The following is a 25,618-nucleotide window of genomic DNA, read 5'->3' on the forward strand; positions in this document are numbered from 1 at the left end:
TGGGACTAGCATATCTAAATAGACACTAGTTTTCCCGGAAACACTAGGGAGAGCCTCCTATGTGCCCATGATAAAAGTATACAATGGATTTTCTCTATAATTCAGATCCAATCCTTAATTCCATAACAATTAGGTTGGAGCATAAGTCTAAGATATTTAAAATCTGCATTCAATGCAGTGGAGATAACACCAAAAATATGATAAATCTCCAGTACCAATGCATCATCTGGGTAAGAAGAAATAATATGAGATTTAATATTATTCATAAGGAGTCCAGAGACTGATCAAAAGAGGTGAATCTACCAAATAGTAACACATCATCGAAAAAAATAAAAGGAGTAACTATGACTTGTCAACCTACACACCTGCATCCAAAATTACATTTAATCCATCTACCTCCACACCTACAACCAAAATTACCGCCCTTATGAACATTGTGACTAATTCTTCCAAAATCCAATATTTTATCCTCAATGTATTCTTCTCGCAAAAGTTGTCATAGATATTTTGAAGTAGGCATATCATCTAGTAATGAATATTCTGTAATTTTCCTCCACAATAATTGTAGAAATTATGGTGTAGAGTTGCAACTACTCATGAAGTTTTAATCAAAATCACAAGACACAAACCTACTCTACTGCTCTCTAGAACTTAATTCACAATTTAGAACAAAAATTTCATATATGCAATAAGAAATAACACACATGCACAGAAAACTTTTCCTAGGGAAAACAATATGCTAAAAACCCCAATGTTTGCTTGCATTAATATGATCAATAGAAATGTATTGCAATTTATTTGCTCAACTGAGCACAACCTACAAGTGAATAACCTATCTCTCTGCTCATTCAGAAGCTCTATGCAAGACTTAGTAAATTTCTACCTCTGATTGAGCCCATATTTCCTTGCATAATTCCTTGAGAAATTAGGCCCCTATTATTTAGGAATTTTTACAAAATGGATTGCGAAATTCCCAAGGTTGATCATCTGACTGTATGCAACACCTGTACACTCAAGGCTAGTTTATAGTTGATGTTACATTGCCTTGGAATCTACACCACATCTAGGGAACTCGAATTCTCCATGCATTAGCTATTTTGGGTTGATTGATTAGTTAACTGGATGATCACTGAGTTTCACTGAAGTCCCACTGCACAATTGGCCTTCCACTAGTTCCTCAAGCATTAGAACTAGTTTAACTGAAAATAACTTGAGATAACTGACTTTGATTGCTACAAATTAGCAATCATACATGCTTAACCAAACTCTAACTCCTCCAACTCAAATTTACAAAGTAAAGCAGATGACACAAGCCATGTCTCACAAGTTAACGACATCCAGGCTGTCTGTTGATGTGGAAATTCAATTTTTCTTAATTTAATCAAGCAAAAATCAAATTGAGAATTTCTTGCTACATTTTTCAAGACTCCCTCTCTACAAGAAATGGATTATTAACCACCCCTATTCTGCACCTACGGAATTCGAACTTCCCTATTGACAAAGCTTTTGTCAAAATTTCAACATCTTACTCCTTTATCAGAATGGAGTGTAGCAACATCATCTACCTCTAGACACAGTCTTGTAAATGGTGATATCGGATATCTATATGCTTGGATTGATCGTGAAATATAGGATTCTCAGAGAGATTGATGCAACTCTGATTATCACAATTGGATCCATCATCTAACCAAATAGTCCAACAAGTATCTTTCTCATCCATATCACCTCACATGTTTCTTGACCTGTAGCCATGTATTATGCTTCTATCTAGCTAAGCACCATAGATCTTTGCTTCCTGTCATACCAAGAAACAACTACAGACCCAACACTAAAAATTACACTTGATGTTCTCTTTCGTTCTAATGGACTTCGTGCCCAATCTGCATATGTGAAGCCGCACAACTTCACTCCCTCTACTCGTCTGTACCATAGTATAAACTCGATAATGCCTGTGAGGTACCGTAAAAAATGCTTAGTTTCCTTCCAAAATAGTTTGTTTGACCTAATCATAGCTTGTCTTAGCTCGCTGACTACACATCACATATCTGGTCATGTGTTCAAAAGATACATGAGTGGACCCACTAGTTGTCGATAAATGGTAGCATCCACTTCACCTGAAGTGGAATCCTCCTTCCTCTAGTTGTTCGTTAGAAGTGTTTTCATGGGTTTACAACTCTCCATGTAGAATCTCTGTAGTATCTCATTTTCATACTTGCCTTGAGAGACAAATAACTCCCCATCACCTTGTCATACTTCCAACCTGAGAAAGTAGTGCATGAGACACATGTCCTTTATTTCAAATTCCCTTGCAAGGTCCTCCTTGCAAGATATGGTCAACGTCTCATGAATAGTTAAAATAAAATTATCAACATATAAGAAAATAATATGAAATTTACCTTCTATCCATATGTGATGAGGTTTACATCTGCTTCACTTATGGTGAAGCCCAAACCGTGAGATAATTATCGGTCTTGGTGTACCAAGCACGAGGTGCTTGTTTGAGATCATACAGTGCTCACTTGAGTCTGCACACATGAGACTCTTGATCAAATGTATCAAAACCTTTTTGTTACTCTATGTACACCTCCTCCTTAATAACCCCATTCATAAATGTTGTTTTTACACCCATCTGGTGGATATTCCACCCCATCTATGTAGCGAGACCAGAATTGATCTAATGGATGAGTACCTTACTACTAGAGAAAATGTCTCCTCATAGTCAATTCACTCTACAAGAGAGTACCCCTTGGCCACAAATTTGGACTTATACTTCCCTATTCTTCTATTTGTTACCTGCTTCACCTTGAAGATCCATGTTAAACCAACTATTGATTTATATGTTGTTCTTGGGACCTTTTCCCAAACACGGTTCTTTGCAATGGATTCATATTCCTCCACCATTGCATGAACCCATACAGGTTGCTCTATTTCTTCCTCAAAATAGGATGGCTCAATCTCTATAAGCTCAGTCATAAGATCCATGTAGCCAGTGTACCTCTCAGTTGACCTCTTTTTCTTACGGAAATTTGAAGGATATCCCACATTCTCCCTCGCATCCTGCACAAGTCTATCAACTTCCTTACTTATTTTTATGCCTTCTCTAGAGGTTTTTCTTTAGTGAATGTCTCCACTCTCTGCTCCACAATTTTTGGTTGCTCTACAACTTCCTTACGTTCCTCTTTTTGAGCTAAAATCTCATCTTTTGGTGCCATCTAAAGCTCCCTCTAAAGAGGGCACCACATAGATTCCTCCTCATCAAAATTGACATCCCTTCACACAACTGTCATTATGAATGATGACAAGTACACATGTTAGTTGTGGGGAGTTTCTATGTAACCCACAAATACCCTGAATTTTGCTATCAACTAAAGCTTATTCCTTGATCCTTTGGAGACATGGCAGTGAACAGAGGCTCCAAAAATCTTGAAGTGTGACACATCTGGCTTTGTTCATGAGAAAGCCTCCTCCGGTGTAATCATGCCAAGAATTCGATGAGAACTTCAGTTCTGCAAACAAACTGTTGTATTGCATGCCTCAACCCACAAATGCAGAGGTAAGCCTTGGTCATGCAACATCACCCTCGTTGATCCCAAAAAGCTATGGATATTTATCTCAACCACCCCATTCTGATGTGGGTTGTGGGGTGTTGTAAACTCTCATCGAATGCCTTCTTTCAGACATAAATTTTTAAATTCATTCAACACATACTCACCTCCATTATTTCTCTTGAGAGCCTTCGCCTTCTTGTTGGTTTCTTTCTCAAATACTGCCTTGAATTCTACGAACTTGGAGAATGTCTCATCTTTCTTTTGGATGAAGAGATCCAACACTTATGTGAGAAGTCATTAATAGAAAGGACAAAATATTTGTGTCGAGCAGTGGAGGCTATCAAGAAAGGTCCACAGACATCAAAGTGGATCCTTTCTTGGACTACATGTGCTTTCTTGTCCCAATCATGAAATGCGGATTTTATGTATTTCCCCAAGGTACATCCTTTGCATACATCCTGCTGCTCAAGTTCTCCTTTAGGGAGGCTAGTGGATATTTGTTGTATAATATTTGAGGTGCCATGATGCAAATGGCCAAGGCTTATGTGGTAAATTTCACCTACATCATGGCCCTCCAGTTTCTCTTCCTTAGTTTTTAATGCAACACAATCTTCCAAATCTAACTTATATAGATTCTTCACACAAAACTTGATCTTCTTCACCTGCCTCGTGGTTATGTGTCTCAGAAATGTTTTTCCTTTTTTGAAGATCATGTCATAACCGCGGTCTTCCAAAACTTCCATAGAGATAAGATTTTTGTTTGGGCCTACAACAAACATGATATCCTTGAGCCTGAGAGGGGAGCCTGATTCCCTCTGAAAGGTGACCGTACCAATACTGGTCATGTTGTACCTTCCATCTTCCCCTAGCTTGATGTGCATCTGGAGATCTTTCTCCTCCAAGTGACTGAAAAAGTCTCTACACCCTGCCATGTGGAACAATGCACTTGAGTCCTAGTACCACATGCTCCCCATCACTATGTTGGACATGCATGTGATAAGGATAATGTCAAGGACTAACTGTGAATCCAAGGCTTCACCTACTCCTCCTCCTAAGGTCTTCTCGATTGCCTTTTTCTATGGGCACTTCATGGCATAGTGCCCGTATTTGTGACAATAGAAGCATTTAATTTTTGACAAATCTTTCTTCTTTCTCCCTTAGTTAGATTCTGGTTTGGTTTGATATTTCTTCCCCTTTTCCCTTCTTTCCCTTTCCAACCAATACAAATTTTTCTTCATCCTTGCCCTTAGATGAGGTCCCCTCTCTAGTATTCTGCCTTATTTCCTCTTGTACCTGTTCAGTATGGATCATGATTGTTTAGAGGTATTTGTTTCAGCTGGATGTATACCCCAGGAATTTTGTACACCCCTCCATGTGGGGGGGACTTGTCCCCCTCGCGGGGGTTCGGGGGAGCTGATCCCCCCTGGTTATGGGGCTCGAGGGCCAGCGGTCCCCCGGCAGGGGTTTCGGGGGCAGCGCCCTTGAAGCTAAAAACAGATGTAAAATTGCCTTGTAAAAGTATAGTAATTTCTAGTCAATCTAGGTCGTTCATTAGGCAGATGATCTGACGATAGAACTTATTTTTAGTTTAGGGTTTTTGCCATAGAAGGAAACCCCTTTCTTTGTATGAGGGCATTGTATTTGAGGCTGTGTAATAGATGTGTATTCTCCAAGTGAGAAGAAAAGAGGTGAGACTGTGAGAGAAAACATAGGATATTATAGCGGATCTGTTGTAGGTTGTGTCTCTTCATTTTGCTGGATAATAGAAAGGAAGGACTGGCTGCTCAGGATGGACGTAGCCCAAACTGGGTGAACCACGTATAACTGTGTCTCTCTTGTTTTATGCGTTTTCTGTGTTTATATTTCTGCAATATTTTATGTGTTCCATTGCTCCGTAATATATAATTTTCTAACAACACCAAATTGTACCATAAGTTTCCCTAATTCGTTAGTTTCTCCTCCCGTTCACTTAACCTTGATAGCTATGCCAAGTCTTAGGAAGGCCCAAAACGATATTCTTACCAAGTCATCCTTTGAAAGAGTTACATAAACTCCTGCAAGCTCATCACGAACTTGTGTGAACCTCCTCAGATATTGCAGGATAAAGTCATTCTTCTACATATTGATATTTCAAAGTTTATCCTTGAGCACCAACTTCTTGTGGTCGCTACTATTCTAGAATAGATTTTTGAGTGCCTACCACATTGCATAAGGATTTTCTTTCCCATGGAGATTGTTGACAATGTGGTCTCGTACTCCCTCCAATATTATTATCCACACCCACACCTTGGCTACAACTTTCTTGCACTGAGCAAGGTTTTGGGCATCAGATTCTGTTGGTTTTGTAACATCTCTGTTGATGTATTCTAGCAATCTATTGTCATCAAATACCTCCTCCACATGATCCTTCCAGTCAATGAAATTAGAGTTGCCTTCCAAGGAATACTCTAGCCTCAGCCCGTTGAAGGTCATATTTTCAGTTCTTAAGAGATCTTGCTACACTGAACTACAAGCTCGAACCTCCTGAGAAACAAATTCAAAATTCCTGCTCTAATGTGAATCCTACTATGATACGATGTAGAAATTATGGTGTAGAATTGCAACTCATCATGAAGTTTTTTCAAAATCATAAGACACAAACCTACTCTACTACTCTACAAAAGTTAATTCACGATTTAGAACAAAAAATTCACACATGCAATAAGAAATAAAACACATGCACACAATATTTTTCGTGGGGAAAGATATTTTTTAATAACTCGAATGCCTTCTTGCATCAATATTATGAATATAGATGTATTACAATTGATTTACTCAACTGTGCACAACCCATTAGTCAATAACCTATCTCTCTGCTCACTAAGAAGCTCAAACCCAATCTTTGTCAATTTTTGCCTCTGGTTGAGCCCCTATTTCCTTGTGCAATTCCTTGAGAAATTAAGCCCTTATTATTTAGGTTTCTTCCAGAATGGATTGCACAATTCCTAAGTTTGATCATGTGACTGCATGCAGCACCTGTATGCTCAAGACTAGTCTGCAACTGATATTACACTGCCTTGGAATCTCTACCATAGTTGGGGAACTTGAATTGTTTGCATGCACTAGAAATTTTGGGATGATTGATCACTTAACTAGATGATCACTACATTTGACTGAAGTCCCACCGCACAACTAGCCTTCCACTAGTTCCTCCAACAATTAGACCTATTTAATTGAAAACAACTTGAGATAATTGACTTTGATTGCTACAAATTAGAAATCACACATGCTTAACTGAACTCTAACTCCTCCAACTCAAATTTATTAAGTAAAATGGGTGACACAAACCATGTCATACAAGCTAATTGCATCCAAGTTGTCTACTGATGTGGAAATTCAAACTTTCTCAATTTAATCAAGGAAAAATCAAATTGAGAATTTCTTGATGCATTTTTCAACAATCCTTCACGTGAATCTAATCCTTGTTGCCAATCTAGCACAAAAATGTGCTAATAATAAAAACCAACGGATATAAGTAACATTCAAAATAAATAAAACATTTAAAAAACACATATTAAAACATAATCGATGGAGACCCCGAAAAGTGCTCCAACTATGCTACCAACATTCTTCGAAAGTGCTCCATCGCTCCTCTCACGACAGACACCTCTTTTTTCAGCCTCCATCGCCCTAAATCCCATTAGTTGTTGTCAACCTCCATCGCTTTACTTCCCAAAGAAATCATCAATAGCGTAAAGACGAACCCCTAATCCTTTACCTTTTTTACTACCGCGTCATATTGAAAATTTTAAGACAAAAGATTTATTTTGTCTTAAAATTTTTTCTTAAAATTCCCCTCCATGTAGTAGTCTCGAATGCAACGGCATACAAGTTGTCTCTAATCGTATCAATAGAGTTCGAAGGGACAAAAGAGTAATAAATGTTTGGGAAATCTTGTGAGGGAAACTTTTCATGTTCTTTAGAGTCGGCTACCCCCACAAAACGAAGAGCCCAACAAGTCGTTGTCTTTATAGAAGATAACATGAATGGAAAGTGAAATAGAAGCATTGGTATAGGCGCGATACAATAGTAGCCCGCAATGTGGTGGACTTAGGGTGCACTATGAGAGTCAATTTTCTAGTTGTGAGATAATATTTTCTTAAATTGATATGTTTTTGTCTTAATTGTTAATTGTCTTAAATGGGTTTCGTCTTAAGTGGCCTTTGTCTTAAATATAAAGTTGTCTTAAAATGATTTTGTATCAATATGTTTTTGTCTTAAATATAAAGTTTTGTCTTAAACTATTTTTGTCTTAAAATAAACTTTTGTCTTAAAATATTTTTGTCTCAAACTATTTTTGTCTTAAAATATTTTTGTCTCAAACTGTTTTTGTCTTAAAATATTGTTGTCTTAAACTGTTTTTGTCTTAAATATAAAGTTTTGTTTTAAAATACTTTTTGTTTTAAATTGTTTTTGTCTTAAATTTAAACTTTTGCCTTAAAATATATTTGTCTTAAGTTTTTTTTGTCTTAAATATAAAGTTTTATCTTAAAATATTTTTGTCTCAAATTGTTTTTGTCTTAAATTTTATATTTAAGACAATTCAATTGATATTAAATTTTAATGTAAAATAATTAAAATAAAAAGTGACTTTTTAAGACAAAATATTTCTTTTGTCTTAAAAAAATGTCTTAAAAGTGCCCTTGGTGTAGTAGTGGTATGACTGTTAACACTGACAAAACAAAAGTTATGATTATCAAATCCAAGAAGGACACTTACGCTAATTTTATGTATGACAATAATAACTTGGAGGAAGTGTATTCTTACAAGTACCTAAGAATTGATATTCATCACAAGCTCAACTGGAACCATAGCATTGAGAAAAGTATTAATGGGGGGTGGAAAACTTATTTTGGTCTTGAAAATAATTGTAAAACAGCAAACCTCGTAATGTGGGATAAAAAGAAGTTCCTCTTTGAAACTTTAGTCACTCCTGTTACCTTATATGGCTGTGAAGTTTGGGGTTGCAGCATCTCTAGAGAATCATGGAGAATGATTGAGCAAATCTAGAAATGTTTCATATCTCCCTATAGAAGCAGGGCTTTCCCCTTTTGAGAGCCTAGCTATGATTAGGTTTCTACTGTACAAGCACAAACTCAATAAGATAGCCGATCATAGACTTCCTACGCTAGCTTTAAATTCCAGCCAAAACCACCTAAGGCTCAATCGAGGGTGGCATAAAGACACAAGGGCCTGGTTAAACTATTGGTAGATTAACGAGAATGATGCATTGAAAAACATAAATAACATTAAAGATATTGTTACTTCTAAGTTCAAAGAAAAAGTGTGGTGTGAGAAAGATTTAGCGGCTAAAAGAAAATTAAGTTATTATAAGAAGGTCATCAACCCCACCCTAGAAGATCAAAAGTATCTCTCTATTTTAACTAGCTCAAAGAAGAAAATTAATATAGCAAAGATTAGAACGAATTCTCATGAGCTCCATAGTGAAACAGGTCATTGGGCAGTTCTTAAAATGCCATGGATGGAAAGGATTTGCCATAAATGAGAGAATAGGAACATCGAGGATGAAAACCAATTCCTCTTAGAGTGCCCTGCGTACAACCACATTCGATCTCAGTTTCACAATCCTTGTTACAATATTGGCCTTCCTAGCCTTTTACAATGTCAAAAGTATAGTGAGCTTGGGAGGCTTCTCTCCAACCTTTTTGAGCAAGGAATAAAATCTTAAATCAAAATAAATAATTTGTTTCTTTAGGTCCAATAGACCAATGTTTGGTCTTAACGAACATTAACCACCACCATTAAGATTAATAATTAATTAATTAATTAATAATTTGATTAATGTTAATTAAAGTAAAAACTATAATAATTTTAGGAAAAATATTTTTAAAGTATATAAATGTTTTTAATTATAAATATTTAAATAATAATTAAATATTAATAATTAATAAGTTATTGATTATTATTAATTATTAACTATTTATTAATTATTTGTATAAAATTTAAAAGTATAAATAAATTCAATATTCTCTCAAATTCATGAAACCTTTTAAATTAAGTAGAGTAAATACACTTTATCAATTATATATTAATAATTACATTTTAATGTTAAAAATGTTTAATTTTCTATTAACTAATAAAAAATATTATGATTAATAATTATCTTTATAAATATATTTTACTAAAATATCTAATTTTTAACCTTCCACAATAACCTTGACCTTAGTCCGTTCCGACCACAGAAGGAAGCCCAGACCCGCCCATAACTTGTTGTGTATGGTATTGTTTATTTTATATTTAATTAAAATCATATTTAAATTTTATTTTCACAAATATAAAATTATTTAGGAAAAGTTGAACTTATGAATTGAGATTTTAGGATAGATATAATTGAGTGTTCATTAAATAGTGGATGGTGAAGAAGGAGTTTTGATCGTGAAGAATACCTTTTGAAACAGATAGTGAGAGATGTTTACACAGCTTTGGGCATTGAGAAATTGAGGATTCTCAACGATTATACCGAGTTTTTTTAATGGGTAATTAATTATGATTTTTTTATTTATTAATAACTAAATTAATTATGAATTATTTACTTATTAATAACTAATTTTTTATTTTTATTTTTAATCAAATTTTTTATTATAATCATTAAATAAATAATTATTTAATTGATTTATTTATTTTAATTAATTAATTATAATTTATGAAAAGGCTTATTAAAAAATAATTTTCAATTATTATATTTTTAATAAATTTACTATTTTTACCATAATAATTAATTTAGATTATTATAAATATATAATTCACCTTAGAAATTTCTATATCGGCCCCCGGTGGATGAGTCGCCATTGACCTTTTTTCTCTTTTTCTGTTTTAAATTTAATTTGGAAGGGGTAATTCAATCTGGACGAATAAACCTGGAATATGCCTTCGTCTGAGTTTCAGATCGAGGGCTGTGGTGCGAGGAAGAGTCAAGCGGCAGTGAAATGTTAATTTTATAAATAACTTTTGGTTGAGGTTATTTTAAACGAAGCGCTCTGTCATCACCTGTGTCCCAAAGGCTTCATCTACAAGTTCACTGTGTGTGCATGGATCGTCGTTTTAGATGGACGAAGGAACAACAGACCGATGGATCATTTCATTAGCCATGGCGGAAACCATGGCCTCTCCATCTCCATATGATCAAACCACTTGCAAGCCTCCCGTCCTCCAACGTTGAATCATTCAAATAACATTTTCGACAATTTTGTGAGGCAACGCGGGATTTTGAATCGCAGCTAGCCCATGGAAATGCCCGTGGAAATTTTCTTCCCCTTTTTCCTCCTCTCTTCAGAAAATACATCAACGCGGGTCGTTATCGCCATTCTCTCCTCTGTTGGGGTTTCCCCAAATCGAATCAGAGTGAATGGTGTGGGTGATAATGCCATCTCGTCTATCATCACCGTTGTAGTGGTTTTTGAGTTTACAGGTAATTTGTTCATCATGAACCAATGCAAAGTAACACGGTCTCATTTTTGCACTTTGGACAAGAGATTTGACGACGAAACTAGGAATATATGCAGCTTGAATGATAACGATGGTTGCAGGGCAATTGGTTGTGGAAAGCAAAGCAGATTCCCGAGTGGAAAGCATTTCATCTCCATTGATGTGGGCAACGACAATTGTTGCCAAACATTTATTTACCATTGTTTCTTTAACTAATCCATCTAATCGTCTATGAGGTTTATGTTTAGATCAACCGCTTCATGTTTGATATAAAAAATATACGTATTTCTTCTCGAGGCATTGTATCATCTGACGCTAATTGAATTTCGAGCTGCACATAATTCCCAACCTAAAGGGATTCCCATCTGATTGTTGACCGAAATCCCATATACGACGAAGAAAAATACTATTGTTCCCTAGTGTGCTTGTACTATGGTCTTTACCAATTTTTCTTGAAATTATTTTTAATAATTTCATATATTATTGTGGGCCTAATGGTTAAGAGTATGCTTTTTTTTCCTTAAAAGGTCACATGTTATAATCGATAATAGCATTTGTTTCTTCCTCAGAGGTCACATGTTATAATGGTTAAGAGCATGTATTTCCTTCTAAGAGATCACATGTTAAAAAAATAGGGGGATAGAGTATGTATGCCTTTGTAGATTTAGCAGTGATTTCACTGCACCAAGTGAGTCACTTATCCCATAAACAAAGAGATCGCTCATACACCAATTTAGAGTATGTCTTGGTTTTGACCTTAAAACTAGATAATAATAATAATATAGATGGTATTATATTATTTTAATGTAATCAATGAATTGAATTGTTACCAATACAAGGATCCATATTATTTAACTTTAACCTATGCAAAACTATATGACTGTGCAACAATCGTAGATATAGTGTTGTTTCTGAGTAGGTTTTATATATTTAGAGAAATGTTTGGTTGCTGGCATGTGTTAGAATGATGGAAGTCTTGTCCGAAATTTCGTATATTTGAAAAAAAATTTGTTATTTTAACTCAAACAAATATAACAAACAATTTAAAAGAAAACAGCTTGAGAGGATCTATAATGATGACAATATGATTTAATATATCAAAATAAATTTTCAAATCTATCTATCCTACTAACTGAAAACAATTCCAATGAAAAAACAAAACATAACACACATGTTGTCTTGCCATAACCATAGTGAATTTTGAGATTTCTTTGTGAAATGCGTGCAGGAGCTACCCTCAGTAAGGGCTTGAATAGAGGGATAACACAATGCTTGCAGGATCTCTTGGTATATCAGTTGGGTGCATCGGAAAACTGGCTGGGAAAATAGTAGAACTCATTATCATCTCTGATTCATGTTTCATTCTAGGTTGATATATGTGCTACACCTGTTTTTGAAATTTAGAATTCTAATATACAACGTTTAAAAGATGTAACTTCTACTAATTTAGTAGGCAGTGGTCCGATATATTTTTAATTAAACAATTAAAAATAATATAATATAATATAATAATAATTAATTATTTTTAATAATAATAAAGTTTAATTTTAATTATTATTAGATTATTTTAATTATTTTTAATTATTTAATAAAAAATATATTAATTATTTAGTTAAAAATATATTTAATTGAAAATATATTCCATTATTTAATTATTATTATATAAAATGAAAATTACTTTTTATAATTTGATTATATAAAATGAAAAGTGAGTAGATTTTAAAATTTATATTTAACTATATAGAATTAAAAATAATTAGATTTTATAATTTATAATTAAATATACAAAATGAAAGATATTTAATTATTTATATAGATATATAATTTTTAGGCTTTTGTGATCTATATTTGAATTATTGAGAAAAAAATTAGCAATAATCGAAATGGATAAACTTTTTTGGCAATAAACTCTTTGCCCCTTAGATGAAAAATCTCAAGGGATCAATATTGTAAATACAAGGGAATAAAAACCCAAGGGATTATGATGATCATGGTTAACGTCCACTAAGACCAAATTGATCTATCGGACCTACAATTTTTTTAGTTTTTAATTATCTGGCTCGTCGTCTTTCTTGGCGAGATTGGTGTTGTAACTTTTTTTTTTTCTCTACGGTTTTCCAACTTCCTTTATCTTGCATCTCCTTCATCTCTTCTGGTTCTTGGGACATTGGTGTCTTAGCTTCGTGATCTATTGTGTTCGTCCTTTTGAAGATAGTCGGAGAAGAGGTTTGGTATAGGAGATCTACTTTGCTGTTAAATAAAGATTTATTTTGTGCAGTATTCGAATCCACATAACTGTTGATTTGCTGGGCGGGACTTTCTCCCTGCTTGTCTTGAGAGTTGTTTCTTTCTTGCCCGATTTCTTGTGATTCAAAGCTTTCTCTAAATTATTCTTCTTTGATGACAGTGTAGTGTTCTTTTTGTGCTCCTTCCCACCATGTAGATCTGTGATGGTTTCTTCGAGCAGAATTTTTCTGGGAGGCTTTTGGGCACTTTTTGGCTAGATGGCCTATCTCAAAGCAGGATCGACATCTGAAGAGGCCACTTTTATAATCCAGTTTTTGGTTCCACACATAGTCTTTACTTGTTAGGATTATTTCAGCTGGGAATCCGGCACTGAAGTCCATTTCCACACAGATGCGTGCATAGGTGGTTCTGGCATATTCCAAACCCAGGGGAATAATATTAAACTTGAGGAATTAATATTATAAACCTCAGGTATATACAATTTGAGATAAATCTTGTCTCAATATCAAAATCATGGACTATCATGGTCAATCATGATTGAATGTCACATTGTCACAAATATTGTCTCCATATGAAAATCAATCATGGTCAACCATGTTCTAACATCGCATTCTCACAAAGATTGTGTCAATATGAAAATTGACCATGGTCAACCATGGTCATATGTCCCATTACGATAAGGATTGTTTTAATATGAAAATCAACCATGGTCAACCATGTTTATTTTAGTGTTTATAATATTTATCTTAAGGTTTATACACCTTGGCTTTATAATATTAGTTCCTTGCGTTAAATATTATTTCCTTGCATTAAATATTATTCCCTTAGATTCATAATCCCTTGGGGTTTTCATATTAACCCCTTGGTTTATTATTTCCATGGGTTTATAATATCAACCACAGTCAATCATAGCCAAGTCTGGTCAACCATGGTTGAATGTCACATTGTGACAAAGATTGTCTTAATATGGAAATCAACCATGGTCAACTATAGTCCAGCGTCGCGTTATGACAAAGATTGTCTCAATATGAAAATCAATCATGGTCAACCATGGTCCAATGTCACATTGTGACAAAGATTGTCTCAATATGGAAATAAAACATGGTCAACCATGTTTATTTTAGGGTTTAGAATATTTATCTTAAGGTTTATATCAATCCCTTAGGTTTATTATTCCCTTGGGTTTATAATATCAACCACGGTCAATCATAGCCCAGTCTGGTCAACCATGGCTGAATGTCGCATTGTGATAAAGATTGTCTCAATATGGAAATCAACCATGGTCAACTATAGTCCAGCGTCGCGTTATGACAAAGATTATCTCGATATGAAAATCAATCATGGTCAACCATGGTCCAAAGTTGCATTGTGACAAGGATTGATTCAATATGGAAATAAAACATGGTCAACCATGTTTATTTTAGGGTTTAGAATATTTATCTTAAGGTTTATATACCTTGGGTTTATAATTTTTATCCCTTGTGTTTATTCTTTTTTTAGATTTATAATATCAATCCCCTGGGTTTATTGATATAAGGCTTCATATTCCTAGGGTTTAATATTATTCCTTTGGGTTTATTATCAATCATGGTCAACTATGGTATACCATAGTCAACCATGGTTAATCATGGTCAATCATGATCAACCATGGCCAACCATTGTCTACCATGTTTTATAAACTCAATCATGGTCAACAATGGTCCAACGTGACATTGAGCTGAGCACCTTGCCTAGTCATTACTTTAGCACGATGAGAGATGGACCTAGACCACACCTGTGGCTCCTTCATACACATCCACACAGAGAATTGGGTCGTGAAACTCACTTTGACATATTTGGAGGTAAGTTGAAATAACTAGGACCCAACTCCTAGCCTAGGAAAGCAAAGTAGATGAGCATGAGATGATCTCCTCCCTTTGTTTTGTTTATGCAGGGCTACTTGGCCCAATCAAAGGATACGCTAGCTCTTAGATCTATTCTTTTCATTCTTTTATTGCTGTGAGGGGAGGCATGTTCCCCTCAACCATGGTCCAATGGCCAAATATTGGGTTTATAAGATTAGTCCCTTGGGTTTAATATTATTCACTTGGGTTCATAATCCCTTAGGGTTTTAGTATTAATCCCTTGGGTTTATAATGTCAATCTGGTTTATTATTCCGTTTTATTTATAATATCTATCATGGTTAACCATGGTCGATCATAGCCAACCATGGTCGAGCATGATCAACCATGGCCAAATGTCGCATTCTGACAAAGATTGTCTCAATATGAAAATCAACCATCGTCAATCATGGTCACATTGTGTCAAAGATTATCTTATGGTCCAATGTCACATTGTGAAAATCAATGTTAACCTTGGTCGAACGTTGCATTCTAACACAAATTGTCTCAATATGAAAATCAACCATCATGAACCATCATCAATCATGGTCAACCACGGTCAAACTGGGTCTATTGTCGCATTGTGACAAGGATTGTGCCAATATGAAAATCAACCATGGTCCATCATCAAGTTGTGACAATGATTGTGCCAATATGAAAATCAACCATGGTCAACCATGTTTATTTTAGTGTTTATAATATTTATCTTAGGGTTTATATACCTTGGTTTTATAATATTAGTCCCCTTGGTTTAATAATATTCAATGAAGGTCAACCATGTTTTATAAAATCAATTGTAGTCAACCATGGTTAATCACAATCGACAATTGGCCAACGTCACATTGTGACAATGATTATTTCAATATGAAAATCAATCATTGTCTCAACCATGGTTAATCACAATCGACCATTGGCCAATGTCGCATTGTGACAATGATGGTTTCAATATGAAAATCAATCACTATCTCAACCATGGTCCAATGTCACATTATGACAAAGATTGTCTCAATATGATAAACATTGTCAGTGATGGTCAACGAGTTCAACCTTGGTCAAGCATGGTCAACCAGGTTTTATAAAGTCAAGCATGGTCATCCATGGTCAATCATGCTCAACTATGGTCGAACATCGCATTGTGAAAAAATATCTTGATACGAAAATTAACCATCGTTAAGCATGGTCAACTGTGGTCCAGCATCACATTATCATAAAGGTTATCTCTATATGAAAATCAACCATGGTCAACCATGGTTATTTTAGTGTTTATAATATTCAAGTTAGGGTTTATATACCTTGGGTTTATAATATTAGTTCCTTGGGTTTAATAATATTTCCTAGGCTTCATAATCCCTTGGGGTCTTAGTATTAATCCCTTGGGTTTATAATAACAGTCCCCTAGGTTTATAATATCAATCAGGGTCAACCATTGTCAATAGTAACCAACCATGGTCAATCATGGTCAACCATGTTTATTTTAGCGTTAATAATATTCATCTTAGGGTTTATATATCTTGGGTTTATAATAGTCCCAATGGCCCAATGTCACATTGTGAAAACCATGGTCAATCTTGGTCCAACGTCGAATTCTGACACAAATTGTCTCACTATGAAAATCAACCATTGTGAACCATCGCCAATCATGGTCAACCATGGTCCATATTCATAGGGTTTATTGATATAATGGTTCATATTCATAGGGTTTAATATTATTCCTTTAGGTTTATTATCAATCATGGTGAACTATGGTAAACCATAGTCAACTATTGCTAATTATGGCCAATCATGGTCAACCAGCCATTCTCTACCATGTTTTATAAATTCAATGATGGTCAATCATGGTCCAACGTCTCACTATGAAAAATATTCTCAATATGAGAATCAAACATGATCAACCATGGTCGAATGTCGCATTATGGAAAATATTCTCTCCATTTGAAAATAAATCATGGTCAAGCATGGTCCAACATCACATTGTGACAAGTATTGTCTCAATATTAAAATCAACCATGGTCAACCATATTTATTTTAGTGTTTATAATATTTATCTTAGGTTTTATATACCTTAGATTTGTAAAATTAGTCCCTTTGATTTACTATTATTCAACGAAGTTCAACCATGTTTTATAAGAGAAATTGTGTTCAACCTTGGTTAATGAGGGTTAACCATTGGCCAAAGTCGCATTGTGACAAAGTTTGTTTCAATATGAAAATCAATCATTGTCTCAACCATGGACCAACGTTGCATTATGACAAAGATTGTCTCAATATGATCATTGTCAATGATGGTCAATCATGATAAATTGTGGTCAAGCATGGTCAACAATGTTTTATAAAGTGAAACATGGTCAATCATGCTCAACTATGGTCGAATGTCGCTTTGTGACAAAAATTGTCTTGAGATGAAAATCAACCATGGTTAAGCATGGAAACAATGGTCCAACATCCTATTGTGACAAGGATTGTCTCTATATGAAAATCAACTATGGTCAACCATGTTTATTTTAGTGTTTAGAATATTTATCTTAGGGTTTATATACCTTGGGTTTAATAATATTCCCCTGGGTTCATAAGCCCTTGGAGTTTTAGTGTTAATCACTTGGTTTTATTATTCCCTTGGGTTTATAATAACAATCCCTTGAGTTTATAATTTCAATCATGGTCAACCATGGTCAATCATAGACCATGGTGAATCATGTTCAACCATGTTTATTTTAGTGTTTACAATATTTATCTTAGGGTTAATATACAATGGGTTTATAATATTAGTCCGTATTATCCAACGACACATTGTGAAAACCATGGTGAACCTCGGTCCCACTTCAAATTCTGATATAGATTTTCTCAATATGAAAATCAACCATCGTGAATCATCGTCAACCATGGTCCATATTCGTAGGGTTTATTGATATAAGAGTTTGTATTCCTAAGGTTTAATATTATTTCATTAGGTTTATTATCAATCATGGTGAACTATGGTAAACCATAGTCCACCATGGTTAATCATGGTCAATCATGGTCAACCATGACCAACCATTGTTTACCATATTTTATAAATTCAATCATGGTCAACCATGGTCCAACGTCGCACTGTGACAAATATTGTCTCGATATGAGAATCAAACATGGTCAAGCATGGTCCACTGTCACATTTTGACGAGGATTGTCTCAATATGAAAATCAACCATAGTCAACCATGTTTATTTTAGTGTTTATAATATTTATCTTAGGTTTTATATACCATGGCTTTATAAAATTAGTCCCTTTGGTTTACAATTATTCAACAAAGGTCAACCATGTTTTATAAGAGAAATTGTGTTCAACCTTGGTTAATCAAGGTCAATGATTGGCCTACGTTGCATTATGAAAAAGTTTGTTTGAATATGAAAATGAATCATTGTCTTAACCATGGTCCAACGTCACATTATGACAAAGATTGTCTCAATATGATAATCGTTGTTAGCCATGATCAATCATGGTCAACCTTTGTCAATCATGGCAAACCATGTTTAATAAAGTCAAACATTATTATTATCATGCTCAACCATGGTCGAACATTGCATTGTGACAAAAATTTCCTTCATATGAAAATAAACCATGGTTAAGCATGGTCAACTGTGGTGCAACGTCACATTGTCACAAGGATTGTCTCTATATGAAAATCAACCATGGTCAACCATGTTTAATTTAGTGTAAAAAATAAATCTTAAAGTTTATGTACCTTAGGTTTATAACATTAGTTCCTTGGATTTAATAATATTCCCTTGGGTTCATAATCCCTTGGGGTTTTAGTATTAATCCCTCCTTGGGTTTATAATAAAAATCCCTTAGGTTTATAATATCATTCAAGGTAAACCATGGTCGATCGTACTTAACCATTGTCAATCATGGGAAATCATGTTTATTTTAGTGTTTATAATATTTATCTTAGGGTTTATATACCTTGGATTTATAATATTACTCCCTTGGGTTTAATATTATTCGTTTGGGTTCATAATCCCTTGGGGTTTCGGTATTAATCCCTTCGATTTATAATATCAATCCATTCAGTTTATTATTCCCTTTGATTTATAATATATATTCAAGTCAACCATGGTCAATCATACCCAACCACAGTCAACCATGGTCAAATGTCACATTTCGATAAAGATTGTCTCAATATGAAATCAGCCATTGTCAACCATGGTCACATTGTGTCAAATATTGTCTCATTGTCCAACGTCACATTGTAACACCCATGGTCAACCTTGTTCCAACATTGCATTCTGAAATATATTGTTTCAATATGAAAATTAACCATCCTAAACCATAGTCAAACATGGTCTACTAGGGTCCAATGTTGCATTGTCAGAAAGATTCTCTTGATTTATTAATCAATCATGGTCAAGCATGGTAAACCATGATACAACTTCACATTGTGACAATAATTATCTGAATATAAAAATCAACCATGGTCAACCATGTTTATTTTAGTGTTTATAATATTTATATTTGGGTTTATAAATCTTGGCTTATAATATTAGTCCCTTTGATTTAATATTATTCAACAAAGGTCAACCATGTTTTATAAAATCAATTGTGGTCAACCATGGTTAGTAAGGGTTAACCATTGACCAACTTCACATTGTGACAATGATTGTTTCAATATGAAAAGAAATCATTGTCTTAAACATGGTCCTATGTCGCATTATGACAAAGATTCCCTCAATATGATAATTATGGTCAACGATGTCAACTATGGTCAACCTTGGTAAAAATGACCAACCATGTTTTATAAAGTCAAACATGGTCATCCATGGTCAATCATGCTCAACCATGGTTGAACGTAGCATTGTGACAAAAAAGTTCTTAATATTAAAATTAACCATGGTTAAGCATGGTTAATCGTGGTCCAACGTCACATTGTGACAAGGATTTTCTGTATATAAAAATCATCCATGGTCAACCATGTTATTTTATTGTTTACAATATTTATCTTAGGGTTTATATACCTTGGGTTTATAATATGAGTCCCTTGGGTTTAATAATATTCCCTTGGGTTCATAATCCCTTAGGGTTTTAGTATTAATCCCTTGGGTTTATAATAATAGTCCCTTCGGTTTATAATATAATTCATGGTCAACCATCATTATTTATAGCAAACTATGGTTAAACATGGTCTACCATGTTTATTTTAGTGTTTCCAGTAGTTATCTTAGGGTTTATATACCTTGGGTTTATAATATTAGTTTCTATGGTCCAATGTCACATTTTGACAACCATGGTTAACCTTGGTCCAATGTCGCATTTTGATAGAGATTGTCTCAATATGAAAATGAACCATCGTGAACTGTTATTAATGATGGTCAACCATGGTCCAATGTCGCATTGTGAGAATGGTTCACTCGATTTGAAAATCAATCATGGTCAAGGATGGTCAACCACGGTCCAACATCACATTGTGATAAGGATTGTCTCAATATGAATATCAGTCATGGTAAACCATGTTCAACCATGTTTATTTTAGTGTTTATAATATTTATCTTAGGGCTTATATACCTTAGTTGTATAATATTAGCTCCTTTGGTTTAATATTATTCAATGAAGGTCAACCATGTTATATAAAATAAATTGTGGTCAACCATTGGCCAACGTCGCATTGTGACAAAGATTGTTTCAATATGAAAATCACTCATTGTCTCAACCATGGTCTAATGTCGCCTTATGACAAAGATTGTCTCAATATCATAATCATGGATAGTGATGATCCATCATGGTGTACCTTGGTCAATCATGGTCAACCATGTTTTATAAAGTCAAACATGGTCATCCATGGTCAATCATGATCAACCATCATCAACCATGGTCAACCATGTTTATTTTAGTGTTTATAATAGTTATCTTAAGGTTTATATACCTTGGGTTTATAATATTAGTCCTTTGGGTTTAATAATATTCCCTTGGGTTCATAATCCCTTGGGGTTTTAGTATTAATTCCTTGGGTTTATTATTCCATTGGGTTCATAATAATAATCCCTTGGGTTTATAATATCAGACATGGTCAACCATGGTAAATCATAGCCAACCATGGTGAATCATGGTCAACCATGTTTATTTTAGCATTTACAAAATTTATCTTAGGGTTTATATACTTTGGGTTTACAATATTAGCCCATTGGGTTTAATATTTTTCACGTAGGTTCATAATCCCTTGGTTTTATTTATTCCCTTTGAATTATAATATCAATCCCTTGGGTTTATTATTCCCTTTGGTTTATAATAGCTATCATGGTAAACCATGGCAAATCATAGCAAACCATGGTCAAATGTTGTATTTTGACAAAGATTGTCTCAATATGAAAATTAAACATGGTGATCCATGGTCAACAACCATGGTGAAATTGTATCAAATATTATCTCATTCTCCAACATCACATTGTGACAACCATGACAAACTTGGTCCAACGTCACATTTTGACACAGATTGTCTCCATAAGAAAATCAACCATTGTGAACCATCGCTAATCATGGTCAACCATGGTCAACTAAGGTCTAATCCCTTGGATGTATAATTTCAATCATGATCAATCATAATTAACCATAATTATTTTAGTATTTAATTTTGAATTAATTATTAATAATTAATGAATTATTAATTTATATTTAATTATTAATAACTATATAATAATTAAATAAATTATTCAGTGTTTAAATAATTAACAATATTTATATTAATTTTTGTATATTAATAAATATAATTAAAAATATTAATAACAATATTTAATATATTAATTTAATATTAATATATTATCAATATTAATATTAATATTACTATTATTATTAATATAAATATATTAATATTAATTTCAATTTCAATTTTAATATTTATATATTAATTTAGCATCTTAGATCTATAATATAATATAATATATATTAAGTTGATGCGGACGGGTATATTAACGATAGTTACCAAATTAATTCGAATGAGTGAAAAAAGTACGAAAATTCGTGTGTTCGATTCGTAATTCGAAAAAAATCGATCTGTTTCATGGTAGCGTCACGTGGATAACCGAAATCCATGGTTAGATTAGCGTCGCGCGGGTAACCGAAATTCATGGTTTATAATTTAGGACACAAAACAGATGTAAATGGCAGCGGCATCGTACGTGAAATGGAAACAAATTGTGACTTGAATTTTCATAGTTGGTTTAAGAAGCAGAGTGAACCAAGAAAGAAGTTGCTTTTATATATATTTATCTTAAGAGGTTTAAAAAGCGAAGTAAACCAGGAAAAAAAATATTGAAATTGCCTTTATATATGTTTAAATCCTGAAATTGCTTTTATATATTTATGTCAAGAACAATGAGTTTTGAATATTTAATTTTTAAATAGATATTAATTAAAAAAAAATTGAAATTTAAGAGGGATGTAGTTTTGGGTTTTAAATATTATCTATATATATAATATTTTAAATAAGATTTGTGTCAGTTTTGAGTTTTCAATATTAAGTTTTAAATACATATTAATTGCAAAGGATTTTAGATAAGATTATAGTTTTGAAAAGAATATAGATTTTGAAGAAAGCATAAAAGTGTGGTTATAGTTTTGGTTTGTAAATCATAGTTTTAAAATTGTTTATATTAATTAAAATTATTTAAATTTCAAAATGAATAGAAAGAAAATAAATACCAAGTATATATATATATATATATGTTCAAGATGTATACTGTCAAAATTTTTCCGAATTGAAATTTGTTTATTCGAATTTTTATCGATTCCTATTGAATTCGAATTTGAACTTGGTAACTATGATATCAACAATATTTATTAATGTGTTTGTGTTAATTATATGCTTATATATTTTTGTAAATTAAATAGTGGAAAAAATAAAGTGAAAATCACGATGTGGACTAGTGTGAGGTGAGGACTTGTGGTATAGGTTAGGGAAGAGAAGCCCAACCCCCTACTCAGACATGGCGAGTCGGGTGGTAGTGCTCTGCTTCAAGTTTGTCGTGGACTGACTTCAACTTATCGAGACTCCCAGACTTACGCCATCAAGATGCATGTGACCTTGGCCCAAAGTTTTTATATATTTTCAGCATTCAAATAGGGGGAATTGGACTGCTCCATTCATGTAGATTTTTTTTATTATCTATTATTAATAATTTTAATTTGAACATTTACGTGTAAGACCTAGATTCATGGCTGCACCCTGAAAAAGACAACCATTTTAGTTGATTGCAATCATTTCTTTGTTTATCTCTTTGTGCTTAATTATTTACATAACCTTAATGGATTTATTTTATGTTACTTCTTAATGAATATCAATTCTTGGAACTGGTTGTGATTTGTAAAAAAAACAGACCTTATTTACATATTTGATAGCTAGGTTCATTTTATGCTATGTTTAATAGTTTGTTTCATTGTGTGGTAATCAATTTAGAGGTTTTTATTGTTGTTGAGTATGATTAAGCATAATTGCATATAGAAGAGTATTTTTGTATTCTTTCTCGTGATTTTAGTATATAATTGGAACCTTAATGGATTTATTTTATGTTACTTCTTAAATGAATATCAATTCTTGGAACACGTGGTGATTTGTAAAAAAAATAGACCTTCTTTACATATTTGATAGCTAGGTTCATTTTATGCTATATTTGATAGTTTGTTTCATTGCGTGGTAATCAATTTAGAGGTTTTTATTATTATTGAGTATGATTAGGCATAATTGCATTTAGGAGAGTATTTTTGTATTGTTTCTCGTGATTTTAGTATAGTAAGTAACTGTGACATGTAGTCATAGTTAACCTTTCCATGTTGGCAAAACCAAAAATGTTATAACCACAATGATATTCGAGGGAACTAAATAAGTTGATAGAGCTTTGATACCATGACAAAAGTCGAAGAAAACAAAATGTGGAGCAGAGGAATTTCTCTTCTTACTCTTCTCAGTATTATAAATCACTTAAATAAGGTTACATTGGAAACATTAGTGATAAATGACTGGAGTCAAAATCGACTAAACTCGACTTAATTGAAACTGAACTGGACACTTGGAAGGATGATTTTGACACCTAACAAGTGGTTGGGATTAGATTCTCCAACACTCCCCCTTAATTACAACCACATAAAAATTCAATTAAGATACCTGGTGGTCTATGCCTTAGCTAGGTTTACAATTAAAAAAAATGACTTCAACTTTTCTTCTTCTCTTTTTCCAGATCCTATAGCCTCTAAATTGTTTCATCTTTTTATTTTTGTTGTATCCTTAAAACCTCAGTTTCTTCATTTGTTGATGTAGGTCTTCCATTCTTCCAAGCTTTCTAAGAATATCTTGGACTTTTTCAAAAACAATGTTGTATGTGGGTTGCTGCCACATATTATCTTCTGTATTGCACTTTTCATCATCAATCTACTGCAACATAAGATTATAATAAAATAACATTTCTTCAAGACTCCAATACTTGAAAATTTCATTGATTTACTCATTATTGATGTTGTCTTCAACATTCATTTCTACAGCTTCTATGCAAACCTCATTTAGACATGGTGTTGCAAGCCATGTTTGAAGAAAATTTAACTGTTCTTCAAAATCATTCTATGTACCTGCACATTTGAAATCAATTGTAAGTGTAAAAAAATCTGCAGAACCACATTGATTATGTTCTTTCTGCTCTGCAATGAGAGATTTTTCTCGTTGTGCTTCTTTCTCAGCTATTGCTTCTGCATCTGTCTCTATTTTCTCTTTCTGGGCTTTCTTCTTTGCTTTTGCCTCTATCTCTGTGTCTGTCTTTTTGACTTTTGTACTAACCTGTGCTGCTGCAAACAAGTTGTCTTCAATTGTCTCACCAAACAACATCATGTCAATATGATGTTTCTGTTGCATCACCTATAACCATTCATCATTACCCAACAATTCTTCATCAAAAGTTACAACAGAAATATTAATTGATGTATTCACCATAGCATTGACTACTACAATGGCAGTTTCATTGTCCTCAGTAAGCTCTGTTGCTAGATTCACCAAAATTTCATTAGCAAGCTCGGTTGCTGGAATCACCAAATTTGCCTCCACCTATCGTTGTGCACAGTGGGGTTCTTAAGCATCTACGTGCTCCTTCTCTCTTTCTTCTGCGACTTCTTCACAAACATCATCCGCGTGTGACTAAGCACAGTGGGTTTCAACAATCCATTCATCTGCATGTAGATCTGCTGCTATAGATCCACCTTCATCTTCAACTTCAATACTCCCCCTTGGACCAAAAAACCTCTCAAGGGTATCCAAGCCTCCTTGGTTGTCTTGGCTTATGAAATCAGGGGAAGAATGTTGTCATCCACAGATTCTTTTATGCATTTCAATGCCAAGGCATTATTTTGCCTCTTCACTTCAAAATCTAAAAATATTTCAAACATCTCCTAATGTAGTTTTGACTTTCTCAACTTTTTCGTTTTTCCCATTTCTTAATCAATTTTTAACCAAA

The 25,618-nt window shown here is 33.6% G+C and overlaps 1 pseudogene; it reads right to left on the minus strand.

Annotated features, from left to right (window-relative positions):
* The window catches only part of LOC149204615 (polygalacturonate 4-alpha-galacturonosyltransferase-like), a 51,967-nt pseudogene extending 26,968 nt beyond the window's left edge, over nucleotides 1-24,999 (minus strand).
* Nucleotides 25,000-25,618: the final 619 nt, after the last annotated feature.

The sequence above is a fragment of the Pinus tabuliformis genome, chromosome 1_2 (genome assembly GCF_031772625.1).
Source record: "Pinus tabuliformis cultivar Carrire ecotype Pingquan chromosome 1_2, CPIR1, whole genome shotgun sequence".
NCBI classification, from domain to species: Eukaryota; Viridiplantae; Streptophyta; class Pinopsida; order Pinales; family Pinaceae; genus Pinus; species Pinus tabuliformis.